The following is a 15,668-nucleotide window of genomic DNA, read 5'->3' on the forward strand; positions in this document are numbered from 1 at the left end:
GAAAATTACAACAACCTAATTCAGGCAGGACTACTAATATTCCAGACTCTTCAGGAATAAAGGTTGGGGTCACTCCACCCGGTAAAAAACACAAATAGCCTAGGTGCTTCCTGAAGGCAAAGGGATACGAAGTATTTAGTAGAAGGCAGTTATGAACACCAGCTCTGACCATGTGACTACACAAATGAGTACTGAAATTGTCTTTTCCTCATTTTGTGGTGAACATGTTTATGTGTGAAGATTTTATATGTGTATGTACCTATATCTTTGTTTTCTTCCTTTTCTTATCCTTTTTCATAAATAAGATATATTGACTTACTATCATATCTAAGTATTTTTAATTTTACATTATAATATTTAAATTACAGAAATCAATAAAAGCATGCACCAACCAAGAACTTTGCATCCTTTTCTGGAGAAAAAGTTAGTGTGTTTTCTTTTCTTTTTTTTTTTTTCAAATGATTAAAGTGAATGTTTTATTTTATTAAATAGTTGCTGTACACCAGGAATTGTTCTAGGTGCTGGAGTGACGGAGTATTATGGCATGTGGGTTTCAATGACTGATGCTCTTTAAGAAACCTGACAGGCTGGTTGCTGAGCAGAGAATGTCCCTGTGTCTTTCCCCATGTTAGTTCATTCCTCATACTCGTCCTTATTTTAAGCCCCTCCCTATAACTGCTCTCCTGTGGCTGCCAGTTTGGTGGGGCTCAATGCCTAGAATAAGTTATAAAAATATATATGTGTAGGTAGAATTGCAGAAGAAATTTAACTAGAAGTTTAATTATTGTTTTCTGGTCTTTATGATAAAAGTTTCTCATTGGTCTTTTCTTCTGTTCTCTGAAAGTCAAAGTCACAAGTATGCATTAATTAAATTTTTCCATGAGTATCTGCACAAAGGGTAGACCCAAGATACGGGGAGTTAGTGTGTTCTGAGTTGTATACATGACAGTTATGTTAGGGGAAGTATGACCTTGTTATTGTCTTTACTTGGAGATTAAATATGATTTAAGGACATGTGTATGGGTAGCATTTTGGCAAGCATTGGGCTTGTGGTGGTTAATCTTATGTGTAAACTTGGAGGGTGTTTTGCATGCTATTAACACATTAATGAACTGTGTGTGACGGAGATTGTTCTCCATGTGTCGGTGAGCCTCATTTAACCAGTTGAAGTCTTGACTAGAACACAAGACTGACTTCCCTGAGCAAGAGAGAATTCTCCCGCCTACTGCACTATTGGCAACCCGAGTTTTCAAGCTTCTGGACATCAGGCTTGGATCCACACCATCAGTTCTCCTGGGTCCCGAGCTCATCAGCATATATGTGGACTTCAAAGTTGACAGCCTCTGTAATTGTGTGAGCCACTTCCATATATCTCTTTCTACGTATACACATATCCCATTGGTTCTGTTTTTCTGGAGAACTCTGAGTAATACATTAAGTATAGCTTGTTATTTTTCAGTTTATTCACTGAATAGGAAAGACAAAGAAGAGATATGGAGGAACTGCCAGACTTGGACCATAACTACATGTCGGGTTACAATTCTTGCCAACTTTGATGAACCTATTTACAATTTCACTGCTTCACTCACCAAAGCCCAAGAATATATTTTTCATTCTGAAATATAAGAAATCTGGCTCTTCTCTTTAAATTATCAAGATAATTTTTGAAAACTGGGGATAAAAATGGAAGCTTAAAGGATAAGAAGCCTCACTGGAACTTCATTCTGATGGACTGTACCAGAAAGTATAAGGAGTGAGAATGTGATTGCCCATTTCTGGTGAAGAGGTTCCTACATATTGAGGCACTTCTTGCCAAATGTTGGCCTATTAAGCCTGAGAAAGCCCATTTCTCTGCAGGCCTGGAGCTGTTGGATGAAGACAAGTGGAGCTGCAGCATCATGAGACTTCATTATTGTGTTGGCAAGACTCCTTTTTATCAGTAGTAGTTGGGAGGGCACCTGGTTGACTGGGTTTACAGGATATATGAATTTCTGCAACAGAGCAGCTGGAATGCTGAAGAGCATAATGCAGTTTCCTGAGGAAGATGCTCTGCAGTTGCTGAGAGCCTTAGTATTTTGTAAGGATGCCAAAACCATTAACCTTCTTCAGGTTAAGCATGTTCTGCAAAAGCAAATGATGCATTTTAAGTGCTGGAAATGGACGAGTCCTCAAACTAGTTACAGCTGCTGACAGGATCAGGCCATCAGACAAATTTCCAGGCTGATAATGAATTTCCTAAAACACAAGTGAACAAACACATGAACAAAAAACCACACAGCATGATCACACTCTATAAATAATCTAGGCCAAGAAAAATCTTTCTATCCTTATTCTCAAATTAAATTTGGACTAGTTTGGTTGAGCCTTGAAACTACTTTATCGGTATCTCTTTGTAAAACACAGTAATACTTTAGTTTCTCTAGTCAGAGGATATCATAATTGCGGCTCCTGGATTATTTGCTTATTTACAAAGGCTTTCATGTGTACTATGCAGATTAGCTGGGTCAGTGGTTTCTTTTTTAAAAAAGCTAATTTAAATTTTGTTGTTAACCAGAATGAAAAAAAAAATATCATTGTTATTATTCTAGAACACGTTTTACCCTGCTTATATTTAATCTTAGCAGTTTTATGTATGTAACAACCACAAGCTTCTAAGATTCCTGACAGCAAGACAGAGAGAAAAGTTGCAGTTTCTCAGATCTTCCTCTATTTTTCTCTCTATAAGTCATGGTATGTTCTTTCACAATTTTAAACCAAAGGTTTATTAAAATGAAATCATTTTTTAGATTATCATGTTTTATGGACTAGATTGTGTGTTTGACACTACATGTAACCTATCAAAGTTACAAAGCAATATTTGAATTATTCTGTAAAGGATAATTTTTATCTATAGTTCATACGTCCATTTCATTCTTTGTTTCCTGTTCCATCATACCCAGAGGTCATTTTTTCTTAATGTCTTAATTCAATGTAGCTTTTAAAATAAGAGTATATTATTCCATCTACAATATGAACCTTTTCAGTGGGGGCACAGCCTCGTAAGAGCTATCAAAATATCGTGTTTTTAAAAATAGCACTTTGGTCATATATATATATATGTGTGTGTGTGTGTGTGTGTGTACGTATATCATATATATATATAACTGTATTTGGTATATTATATTTAGACCCAATTTAAAAAGAAATCACATATCGTAAATACAATCCTTTCTCATGATAAAGATTGATTTTAAAAAAAATAAGCCTTTGCTAGCTCTTCAGTTACTTCTGAACTGACCTTATGACATTTTATCTTTCTCCTTCAACATTTTATCTTGCTCATCAATCACTGTTTTCTTTCTGTTTAGTGTCAGTGAGAAAAGTAGTAATGTAGCTGAAAATAATGAATCATGAACAAGTTTTTACCATTTATATCATAAGTATGACAGTGCAGTGCCTGCAGACAGTGTTATTTCCGGTCTGCATTCTTGGGCACTGAGGTCAGTAACATTGCTCCTAGTCGTAAAGCATGAACATGGGACATACTTGTACGCACTGAATCTTCTGACTGGAGAATGAATTACTGTTTCAGGATGACCAAATCAAGGCATCCACGGCCTCTTGGTAGAAAATTGATTTTACTGTATTTTTTAGCTTGTTCATTACACATTCTCTCCATGATTTCCCATAACCCACTAAGATTTGGTCTCTTTACTTCTTTCACCATTGCTAAATAAAGCTCTGCCTGGATTTTTCTACGTCCCTTGATATGCATGCATAGTAAGTCCTGAGTCAACTTCACCTCATTGACCACTCTCGGAAGCAAAAACATCCCATACTTATTTTAATCTTGTTTTAAGTCTTGTACTGCTATGCACTATAAGAAACAACCAGTTGTTAGAACTGACAGAGTCTTTCTTTAACCAAACTCTGTTCAGACACCTCGGAATTCTCTTCTCAACTAAAAACCTGACTTTTCAACTTCCATGTTTGCCTCTGCATTGTCTAATTTTAGCAAAAATCCTGCTAAATCAATTTAGCCAGAATTCCTCATCATCAGTATCTGATCTTGTTTAACATCTGATTGGGTTCCTCCTCTTTCACCATCCCCAGGTGACATGTGATCATCCCAGCTTGCCATCAGCAAAAATCCTGTTAGTCAGAAGCTTACCCCACCTGCCTTAACACTGATGTTTCCTCTTAGTAATTTCCAACTTCTGATCTCCTTAAATATAAATTCCTACTTTTCCTTGTATTCAGTGCCAAGCCCAATCTCTCTCCCCTGCAAAGCCCCACTGCAGTGGTTCCCTAAATCTATCCCAGCAGTCCCCCTGAATAAAGTTTACCTTTCTGTCTTTAACAAGTGTCGTGAATAACTTTAACAGAATTACATATTTCTTTAAAAGAATCAATAAACATGGAGAAAAACTATAACATCTTTGAGTCTCAAATCTCAGTATCCTCAAATTCCCTTTCTAAAGCTTCTTCATATTGACTCTACAGATACAGAAAATATCTGGTATGTACATGTATATATATATATGTATCTATACATATACATACATAATTATATATGTGTGTGTGTGTGTATATCCCTTCTTTGAGACACACACTTCATATTTCTCCTTGTAAACTTTTTGAACCTATTGAACAGAAAGAAACTGTGGGCATTTAGCATGTTATGTGTACCTGAAGATTAAGTGGAATTTATTTATTCCTTCATTCTTCATCTCTGGCTCCTTCCCGTTTGACTGATGTTCTGGTTATCCTTCCCTTGCCCCCACCTCTCTTCACTGGCAGGGTATTGTGCGCATGTAAGAACCTCACCCCCTCCTCTCTGCCAAGCCCGTGTTTCTGACCCTGTCCCATCACTTGGATCTTCTGCCGAGGACTTCTCTCATGGCTCCAGATTCTCTGGTTTGGGATGGTATCTTCAGCCTGCCATTCAGACAAAAAATGGTATGGGATTCATGCTGGTATACTTCCTATGGCCTCATCGTCACCCTGTTGTTGAAAAAGATAACTATATTTATTTGAGTGCGGTGGTTTTACTTATCAAATATTTGCTTATCAATATAGGCATCATTACTTAAAATGGCCAAGGGCAAGTCTAGGCGAGCCTTAGGAAGGATCTGACAGAGGAGGCCTGTCTGGCTTCCAGATCCCTCGGCCTTTCTAGATCCTTGTAAAGGGCAGGATGCAATCCCCTTGCAGCTCAAGCTTAACTCAGATTTATCTCTGATTGTGAATTTAGCTAGAATGTTTCCTTCCTTTTCTTTATTCTTTTCCCTGGTCATTAGTTTAGTGTGCCTGTTAGATACTCTCAGTGATGTCACTGTGTTTTTAATTTAATTTCCAAGTAATTGTAATGTAATTAAACCTGCCTAATACAAATACATTTATAATTATTTCCTATCTCTACCCTCAGTTTTCTATTTATTTTGAGTACAATGAGAATGTAATCACACTTCAGAAATTTCCTTTATCTTGTTTATCTAGTGGCTTATCTTACAGTGACAAGAAGAATCTGTTTTTGCCTGGACTACTCATTTTGATGAAATTTGAAAATGTATTAGATTTCTGAATAGGTATTTCCATTCACTATAAATTCCTAGTAGGAAAAGTATTTGGGAATATCAACAAGTTGCAAATGATTATATAATAATATGTTGCTCACTAGCAGAGCCAAACTCACAGTCCTTATCTTGTGTTTCATTTTCTCTTCAGTTTCTAAAACTTGCCATTTTAAGTAATAATGTCTATATTTACTAATGTCTTGGTCAGAAAAACTACCACAGGATTTTGGAGGGGAAAAAGGTGAAGGAGTAGTTTATGTGGGGTGGGAGGGGGTTCCATGTTTTTCTCTCATTTTCTTGCAACTTTCCCCTCATGGGTGGGCCTAATCTTGGAGTTAAGTAGCAGTGGTGGTACCAGAGAATAAAAACCCAGAGAAACTTTCTCTTTCTATCCAAAGAATAGGCAGCAGGGCCTCTTTTTGTGCAAAATCTCTGTGTTGAGGGCAGAATCCTGTTGTTTTTCCACCTTTCCTTCTGCACCTTTACTGGGCCACCAGTAACAGAGGTCCTCATGGCAATGGTATGCCCGTGTAAACTCTAAAAGAAACTACAACTGTCAGGCCAGAGTACCTAGCAAAAAATGACCATCACAGGCTTGAGAATGATAGTAAAATTCCAGAGAGGAAAAAGCTCTAAAGTGTGCCAGTAATCTTTTATGTGGAACTTCATGAGTCTGGGGTTCAGCCCTGAGCTGAGCATGTGGGAGAGACACAAAGTATCACAACAAAGGCACTGGGAGATTTCAGCCTCTCTGTGAATGTCATGTGTGCATGGCAGACCGAAGCAGCAGAGCCGCTGCCAGCACTTGATAAAGGTTAAAACCACCATTCTGAAAAGGGAGAGAGAACTCATGGTCTGAAAAGCTAGTGTTTTGATTGTCTGAAAACAAAACAAAATCATATCAGGAAATGAGCAATTATAACTCCATAAGTGGACCAACTATGCTCCATGAATTTAAAATTTTAAAAATTAGTAATAAATTGAGGAAAATTCTCAGCAGCCAAATAAAAACCATAGCAAATAATCAGATGGGAATTTTAGAACTGAAAAATACAGTATTTCAATTAAAAAACTTATTGGCTAGGCTCATTAGCAGAATGGAGATGACAGAGGAGTCAGTGAACTTGGACAAATAACCAGTTGAAATGATTCATTCTGAAGATCACAGAGAAATGGGAAAGTAACAAAAGGTCTAACACCTGTGTCATTTTGATTCCCAAAAGAAGAGTAGAAAGAGATAGCTGCAGAATAAATATTAGGGAAAGTGGCTGCAAACTTCCCAAATTTGGTGGAAGATCCACTTACAGAACCAAGAAAGTCAGCAAATGTCAAACAAAATAAACTCAAAATCATGTTTAGATACAGCATAATCAAACACCTGAAAGCTAAAGATAAAATATACAGACATACAGATCTAGATTAGATAATATTTATATGTAATATGTATATCTTTATATCAGTCTAAATGCACATCTGTGTACATAAATGTATCTTGAGAGCTGCTAGAGGAAAATGTCACTTTATATAAAGGAATACAGTGATTTGAAGGACTGAACATTTTTTAAAAATCCAATATGGCAGCTGGAGACTGTAGAACAACATTTTTGATGTTCTGGAATAAAATACACGCAACAATCAACAGAAAAATTACCCATAATTTTATGTCTGATGAAAATACATTCAAGAATTAAGGCTACAAAATACATTTGCAGAGGATGGAAAACTAATGAAATTACTCACTACCATGCTTGCTGTTCAAGAAATGCTAAGGCAATATCTTGAGAATGAAAAGAGATTATAACAAAGGGAAACTTGGAACTCCAGGAATGCAGAAAGATCAGTAGAAAGTATACAAATCTGAGTGTGTATAAAAAATTACTTCTTCCTTCTTCAGTTTTAAAAAATAAGTCTGAAAACTATATCAATTCAACATATTAATTACACATTAAATGTAAACCACACATTTTCTGTTAGCAATAGTATAATATATATGTTTAGCTTTGTGGGTTGTGTGGCCTCTGCTGCAACTGATCAACTTTGCCACTAAAGTTCACAGCAGTCATAAACAATATGGAAGTGCATGGATGTGATCAGGTTGGTCTGCAGTAAGCTGGATTTGACCCACAGGCTGTAGTTACTATCCTAGGTCTAAGCCTAACAAAGAAAACACAGGTGTTGACACATTACATAAAAAACACAATACTCAGTTATGCTCTCTACAAGAAGCTTGTCATAAATACAAATAAATAGATTAAATGATGATCAGTTGCAAACAAAATCAGAAGAAAGCTGGAGTGGCTATACTGATAATAGACAATGTACGCTGCAGAACAAGGAATATTTCTAGAAGCAAATCATCATCATAACAAAAGATTCAATTTACCAAATAGTCATAACATACTAAATGTGTATACAAAAGAGCAGATCTTCAAAGCAAAAGCTAATAGAACTGAAAGGGGAAAACAGACACGATTGCAATCATAATTGGGAACTTTTGTCGTCTTCTCTCAGCAATAAATAGAACAAGTAGAAAGAAAATCAGCAATACAAGAGAAAAACCGAACAAACCTTAATAAGCTTGAAGTAATTGACATTTATAGAACATTCTATCCAACTACAGCAGAATGCACATGTATATAAATCATCTCGATGTTCAGCCTAACAAGTTGTAAAAAGAAAAGCAAATCAAAAGAAGCAGAGGAAGGATAAAAAGTGATAAGGCACCAATAAAGTTGAAATGGAAAAACAATAGAGAAAAACAACTAAACCCTTTTAAAAAGATCAATAACATCGATAAAACTTTAGTCAGACTAATCAATTAAAAAAAGGAAAGACCATAAATACAAATACAGGAATGAGAGAGGATATAACTACAGACTCTAAAGCCACAAGAAGGAAAATAAGGGATATGACAAACAACTTTTTGCCTTTAAACTTGAAGACTTAGATGAGCTAGACTAATACCTTGAATGACACAAACTCTCAAAGCTCGCTATTTAAAGAAAACCTCATTATTTCTAACTCAATTTTAAAAATTGAATTTAGAGTTAAAACCCTTGCAACAGTAACAACAAGTAAACAAATTTTAGCCTCAGCTATGTTACTGGCATACACTGCCAAACACTTCAGGGGGTAATAACAATTCTACATAAATTATTCCAGAAAAGGGAAGAATCAGAAACACATTCCAACTCATTTTATGAGGCTCTGTTCTTGTGGTTCCAAAACTTGACAAAAATATTACAAAAACTGAAAACTAAAAACCAATTGCCATGATGAAGAGATGCAGAATGCCTTAAAATATTAGCAAATCTAATCAGTAATATACAAAAAAGGATAAAAATATGGTGGCAAAATGCTGCTTATCCTGAAGATGCTAGGCCGGTTTGATTCAACATTACAAAATTAACCGATGTAATTTATTACATCAAAAGACTAAGAAGAAAAAGCATATGATCGTGTTAGTTGATGCAGAAAAAGCATGTTACACAATTTAATACCCACTTATGAGAAAACTCTATTAGAAAGGAATTATTAAACATGACATTGAACATTTACAAAAAAACCTACACCTACTATAGTATTTAAAACCAGTGTCATCCTTAATAGTGCTTTTCCTCTAAGATTGGAAACAAGGCAAGGATGTTTATTCAGCCTTATACTGGGGATCCCAGCCAATGCAATAAGGTGATAAAAAGGAATTAAAAAATAAAGATAGGAAAATAATAAATAAAAATGTCTCTTTTTATTTATTATTGCAGACCACATGATTCCCTAAGTAGAATAACCCAAAAAAATTTACAAAAGAAAAGAACAAAACAAAGTGACTGAACAAATAAGTGAGTATAGCAAGGTTTCAGGATACAAGGAATAAAAATAAATTGTATTTTTAAACACTAATAATAATCAAAAAATTTAAAAACAAGTGTCATTTTTAATAGCTAGAAAAAGAAAATAATAAACGTGTTGTACTTTGTTATACACCTAACAAGTGTGAAAGATTTGGATGCTGAAAATTACTCCAGCAGGCAGTCAATTAGCTTGGCTTCACTATGCAGATTTCAAGTATCATGACTTAGTTTAATAATGCCAGTACCCCCAAACAGTCAGATTCATTTGCCACAGTATATCAACTGTGACTAAGTGCATAAAGTATAAACTTTACTGCTAATTCTTTAGTCCACAAATTACTGTGTAAATACAGATCTGCAGATGATCAGCGACCGATGATGTCATCTTTCGAACTCTGCTCATGATTGGTCCCTGTGCATCTGTTACTTAGTTCACACTCAGCAAAATGTATAGTTGTTTTATCTCCTTGTCTCCCCGTGATAAACCCACATGACATTTTACAAAAATAAATAAGCAAAAGACAGAGTGCCCAAAAGAGGGAAAGTGCAGCAAAGGAACAAAAAGTGATCATGCTGGAGGTGAAATTATACTCAAGCATGAATGGAGTTACAGGAGTAGCCAAGGAGAATGCTGACAGTACCATTTGAGAGCCTCTACCTAAGCAGCTGGGGGAACTCAAAACAAAACTTACCAACATAAAAGAAAGAAGAACATAGTGAAAAAGATGAAGACATCCCAGAGGAAGTAATGTTGACAAGAAACTTCCTATCAAGGGAACTCCTGAGAGAGATTTTATACACCATAAGTACCAAATACAACGATGGAAGCCAATCCAAGCTTACAAAGAAATGCGACAACTCATGAAAGCACAGAAAAGATGCTTGCTCTATATCGTTACTGATATGACAAGAAGAAATAGGCATGGATGTTCAAACATCTCCAAAATTGTGGCAAGAAAATAAATCTGTAAAAGTAAACATGAAAAGTAACGCAGCTTGCTAAAATAAGATTGCTACTTACCTTTGCCATAGCATGTTCACTGACTTTTCTATGATATTCCTCACATTTTTACACTTATTTTATGTGATTATCAATTAAAGTGATATAATTAATTATTTCTTGTTTGTTTACTGAGCAAAGCACCATGGTCAGTGAAATGTGTTTAATTTATTGTAATAAACTTCAGCAGAATATGAGTTCAGAATAATTTTATCAAATCTGCTAATGAAATTCTTTTTTATAAATTGCTTTCTTTTCCTTCATGGTTGAAACCATCAGTACCACTACAAATCTACAAACTGTAACAAAAGTTAGAAGAATGTTACAAAAGATGTAATTTTAAATATCAATAGACTACACTTTATTTTTGCTCTCCATTATTATAATTCCACAATATTTTATCTTCTTTTAACTAAAATCAAACTCTAAAGAAAAAATCAGGAGCAGTTCTTTATAAATACTCATTTCTCTGATAATATTCTCCCCTGCTATCTGTGGAAAGGTCCTTTAATGGTTTCCACAAACCTCAAGGACTGGTTTCCATTCAAATAATTCATTTGATAGATGACTCTAATGGTAGATACCATTAGAAATATTCTTCCGATGGTTTTGAAATTCATTTACAAAAAGGACAGTATTTTTAACTCATTTATTGACTTTGGCATTCATCATAGTTCAGAACCATTTTCGGTTCCTATTCATTTGTTTATTTTGAGGCAACCAACTACCGTGTGTATGAGAATATTTGGCATATTCAGACACCCTGGAAGGGAATACCTCATTGTTTCAATGTATCACCACCACCATTACCAGAAAATGTGCTTGTTTCCTATTATTATTCTTATATTATAGGCCTTGGCCTAAGCACTTCAGAAATTTTAACTCGCTGAATCCATACAAAAGGAACTGTTATTATTTCCCCCACTTTATAGATGATAAGACAGAGGCACAGAGAATCTAATTGCTTACTGTAGCACAGGCAGTGGGGAAGCCAAGAGTCAGACCTAAGCATTTGGAATCAGAATTCATGATCCTATCCACCACACCAAACTGGCTTAGGACAAGTCTTGGGAGGAAGTCCAGTGCAGTTAAAATGCATTTTCTCTGCCACTAACATCAGTGTGATCTCAGACCGAAGTGTTTGCTCTCAGTCGAGTTCATTTCCTCTAAAGTGTGATGTTGGACTGAAGCACTATTGATGACTTTAACAGCTATTCTTTTACTTCTAGATGATTCTGTTTATTGTGGCTGGTTTGAAGTTTCTTTTGAGCAGGTCATGCTATACAGACCTTGCAGACTATCTTGCAAGCAGACGGTTAAGCACTTAATGTTTATTTTCTCAAAACAAGAAGGATGAGTAGATAGGAGTACACAAGAATCTGGATGATCTTCACTTATCCAATGATGAAATTATGTGGTTGAACTGATGAAATATGAAAATATTTCTCTCAGCACTATGCTCTCACCCATCCTGTCAACTATGATTGGAGAAACCCTTACTATACTTTGCAATGCATATGTATATGTATATACACATACTGAAAACCCACATGAAATCAAGCATAAACATAGAAAATTATATAAGAGCCATATAAAATTTTATCAGTTTATGGAAGACATCTGTAGTTAAGGGAATAATGTCAAAGAAACATTTATTTTTCTGATGGTGTCTCCTTAAGACTTCTCTTAGGGACAGATCAACTACCAGATGAGGGTGTCCTTAACAGAGGTGCAGTTGGAGCATATGACCCCAAAATTCTACTTAATGTAGAAAATATAGTTTACTGGTCAAGCCATGTCAGTTGTGTAAGTATGAATAAGTCAAATCAATGTCACCTTCACAAATTAGTCAAACAAGGTGACTGGCATTCTGTTCCCTTATTTTCCCTAGGCCAAGCACTTCTGTGTAGGGCAAATACTGTGCAAACACATTTGACAGCTCTAATCAAGATTAAAGGGCAGGCTGTTACATTGTCCCTAATATCAAGAGTTCTTTTTAATTTTTTTTTAAACAATTTCAAAAGTGAACGGAGTAGCAGCAAGCAGATATCCATCTGTGACTTCAATAATAGAGACCAATTCCTGTAACACACAGGTGACATGGCAAAGGTCAGTGAGGTCTTATCAATCGATTTGCTGAAAGAAGCTATAGTCAAGCAGGGCCAGGACCTAAACCATTTGCTAACATTTGAGAAGAATTATAGAATGTTAGAGCAGGAAAAGTTTTATATATGATCATATGTGGCCCTTTATTAAAAAGATGAAGGAAATTGAACTTAAATATGTTTGGAAACTTTCCCTAAGATCAACTGTACCACAAAGGCCTTGCAAATGACTGACCCAAGTATACTGCAGAGAATGCATGGAAGATATACTATAGAAACATGAGTAAATTTAGTTATCTTAAATCTTTCCCCTTTTGTGGCAACAGTAGTCAGTTTTTTCTGCAAATAAGAGATGCAAAAAATGTGAGTAGTGGTTTCACTTACTGATAGATATTTAGTAAGTGCTTACCATCCCATTCACCTTGCTTTTTATACTGTACATACCACTTTAAGAAAAAGGAATCACCAGCTAAAGATTGACCATGTTGATTATACAATATAAGCCTTCTGCCAACACCATAGAGCTTATCTGTGCAATATAGTGTAGTTGGTTAATATATGGCCTTATTCATCTGTTCCCACACTTATTTCTCTTTCTTCACAATACAACATAGCAATCTAGAACATTGTATCTCTTACATATTTCATGTCACACTCATCATTTTCTGGTCTTCCTTCAGTCACAATTGACCAAGATTTAGCTATTTCTAGACTCAGGGAGCTCTGTCAGTGATCTTTCTAGACCACCTCCTAAGTCAGATGAGTGTTATTACAACCATTACATTTTTCTAGTAACTATGCTAACCTACAGCATACTTGAAGAGAGACTGTAAGTATTCTCCTTCATTTAGGCTTGATCATGAGGTTTCCTTATCTCAGAATATTTTTCATTTCCTTTTCTACTTTTCAGTTCCTAGAAATAAAATTATTTTTGAGCTGTGGGTGGAAGAACTAATCTTTAGCATATGGTCTCATCACAGACTGTGACAGTGTTATTTCTCTGAATCAACTAAGGCTCAGTAATTACTCCATGAGTTTGATTCTCTGTAGGGAACTAGAATGAATGAAAATTTGAGGTGCATACTGGCAGTAAGCAAAGATGCCAGAGTGATCAGAATCTTAAGCTTTCCCAAACATCAATCCTTAGTCCAATATTACTCTCTAATTGAGCCACCCTTTGTCCTGTTCTTTTTCAGAGTTCGGAAGCTTTGCTGACTAGGTGCTAGACTGACACTTTTGCAGACAAAGAGGCATCATTTTCTCTTGCCTCTGGCATCTTTAAATGTCTATCTGTACTATGTGAGGATATGTAGTAATTGACCACCAAGGAACTACTTAGAAGTGCACAGCATGCCACTTTTGGAGGATCTGCCTCGTGGTCCCCACAGGGCTTTGGCTTTGGAGTCTCTGCCCTGGGAGCCCCCGCGCCTTGTCTCTCCAGTCTTTGGGCCAGTGGTTTGACTGGTGTCCTCCTCTTTTATGTACCAAGTAGAGTTTTTATTTTTCAATCCGTTCAGCTTTCTACTTGCTGTTAGGACAAAGTGGCAACTTTCATACTCCTTATATACAGAATCAGAAACCAGAAGTCATTATAAGCATTTTTAATTCATTTTAGAGTGAATTAAAAAAATAATACTTCTTTCAAACTATTTCTACTGTAGTTTATGTCATTTTATATTCATATATACTATAAACAATACAATTTAATCAAATTTATAACACTTTTTAATAGATTAAAACAACTTCCAATTTATCACTGCCTCTTTTGTTCTTAGTGGTAAAGATCCCTTTATCTGGCTATTAATCGAATTAATATATATCATAGCTTGCTTCCTTTTCAGTGAAGAGTTGGCATTTTGACAGAATTCTACTTAAAACTATTGCATTTAGCTTTTCAAAACTTGTAAATGCTAAGGTAATAGTGGATAGGAAAATACTAGATGATTAAGACAATGCCACTGTCAGATGCTCTGGGGACAACATAAGCAAAGGCGAGCATTAGCATTTGGTGTCTCTCCCATTGATCGTCTCCATAGTTTCCCTGTGATTTTGCTTTTTTTTTTCTGCAGTAGATGCTGCTTCCCTCTCTGGTTGCTCCATTCTTACCTCATTCTATAGTTTTCTTTCAGTGAGACTGACTGAGAACATCACAACTGTATGCATCTGAAGTCAGCAGACCGAAGGCCAGGGCAAAGGTATGGCCATCCGTGTCAAGCTGTAATCTCTGCGATATGACAAACTGGCTGAAAGGTCCATAGTCTTCAACGCAGACTTTAAAGAATGAGGAGGAAAGAAGACCACAATAATACAAACCAATTCTAATATTCACAGAATACTGCACATGTACAAATAATAATTAAATTCATAATCATGATGATATAGGTAATAATAAAAAGAAGAAAGAGTGGCAAGCTTGGCTCCTCAATGAACTGGATACAAAATGATAAAAAGGAGGAAAATCAATCCAATGATAATTAAATTATAAGGGAATTGGTCAAGAAGTAAAATAAGCATTCAAAAAATGATGTGAGATACCCCCTAGCTTCAAGCATCCCTAACCTTCCCTGCAGGAGCTCATCCCCTAGGCTCCCCAGCCAGTCAGCCTCCCACTACCAAAAAAAAAAATTATGTGAGTGCCTGGACGGCAGAGACAGCAGAATGTTGAACCAGACAGTGATACTGGCTTTGGATTCTCGCTCCCGTTCAGTTACTGCCCAGGGTAAGGAGGTTTGTTATATATTTATTATGCCTTGCATTTATATAGTACCTTATAATTTACAAAGCATTTTAATTTTTTTGGCACATTATATTCTCATTTTGCATATTAAAGCATATTAAAAAGAGAGAGATGTAGGTTACATTTTGGTCTAAAATTCATTGCTAGTGACAGAGGTGGGCCAAGACCTCAGGATATTTGACTGTGCCCAACATCTGTTAATACACATCATAATTTTATGCCTAATTCTTACTATTTATCCACACCCATCGCAGTCCTTCAGTAAATTCACCTCCTATTAAGGGCAGCTTTTTAGAAAGGATCTGGGCACTTGTAAAACAATCTGGATCCACTGCCTCTTTCCCACCCTCGTCATCTGTGAAAGAATTCTGATACCATGCAATAAGTGCTTGCTGCTGATAATTTTGACATTACTTCTGA

The 15,668-nt window shown here is 35.8% G+C and overlaps 1 protein-coding gene across 1 annotated transcript in view; it reads right to left on the reverse strand.

The window, feature by feature from the left end:
* Positions 1–1,441: 1,441 nt before the first annotated feature.
* LOC118909543 (uncharacterized) overlaps positions 1,442–15,668 on the reverse strand; it is a 196,156-nt gene continuing 181,929 nt past the window's right edge. The window contains exons 8-9 of the mRNA XM_057489387.1: positions 4,669–4,983; positions 1,442–2,235 (exon numbers count right to left, since the gene is read on the reverse strand). The gene's annotated coding sequence lies outside the window, so the exon portion shown is untranslated. The remainder of the gene's footprint in view (positions 2,236–4,668; positions 4,984–15,668) is intronic.

The sequence above is a fragment of the Manis pentadactyla genome, chromosome 12, assembly GCF_030020395.1.
Source record: "Manis pentadactyla isolate mManPen7 chromosome 12, mManPen7.hap1, whole genome shotgun sequence".
NCBI lineage: Eukaryota > Metazoa > Chordata > Mammalia > Pholidota > Manidae > Manis > Manis pentadactyla.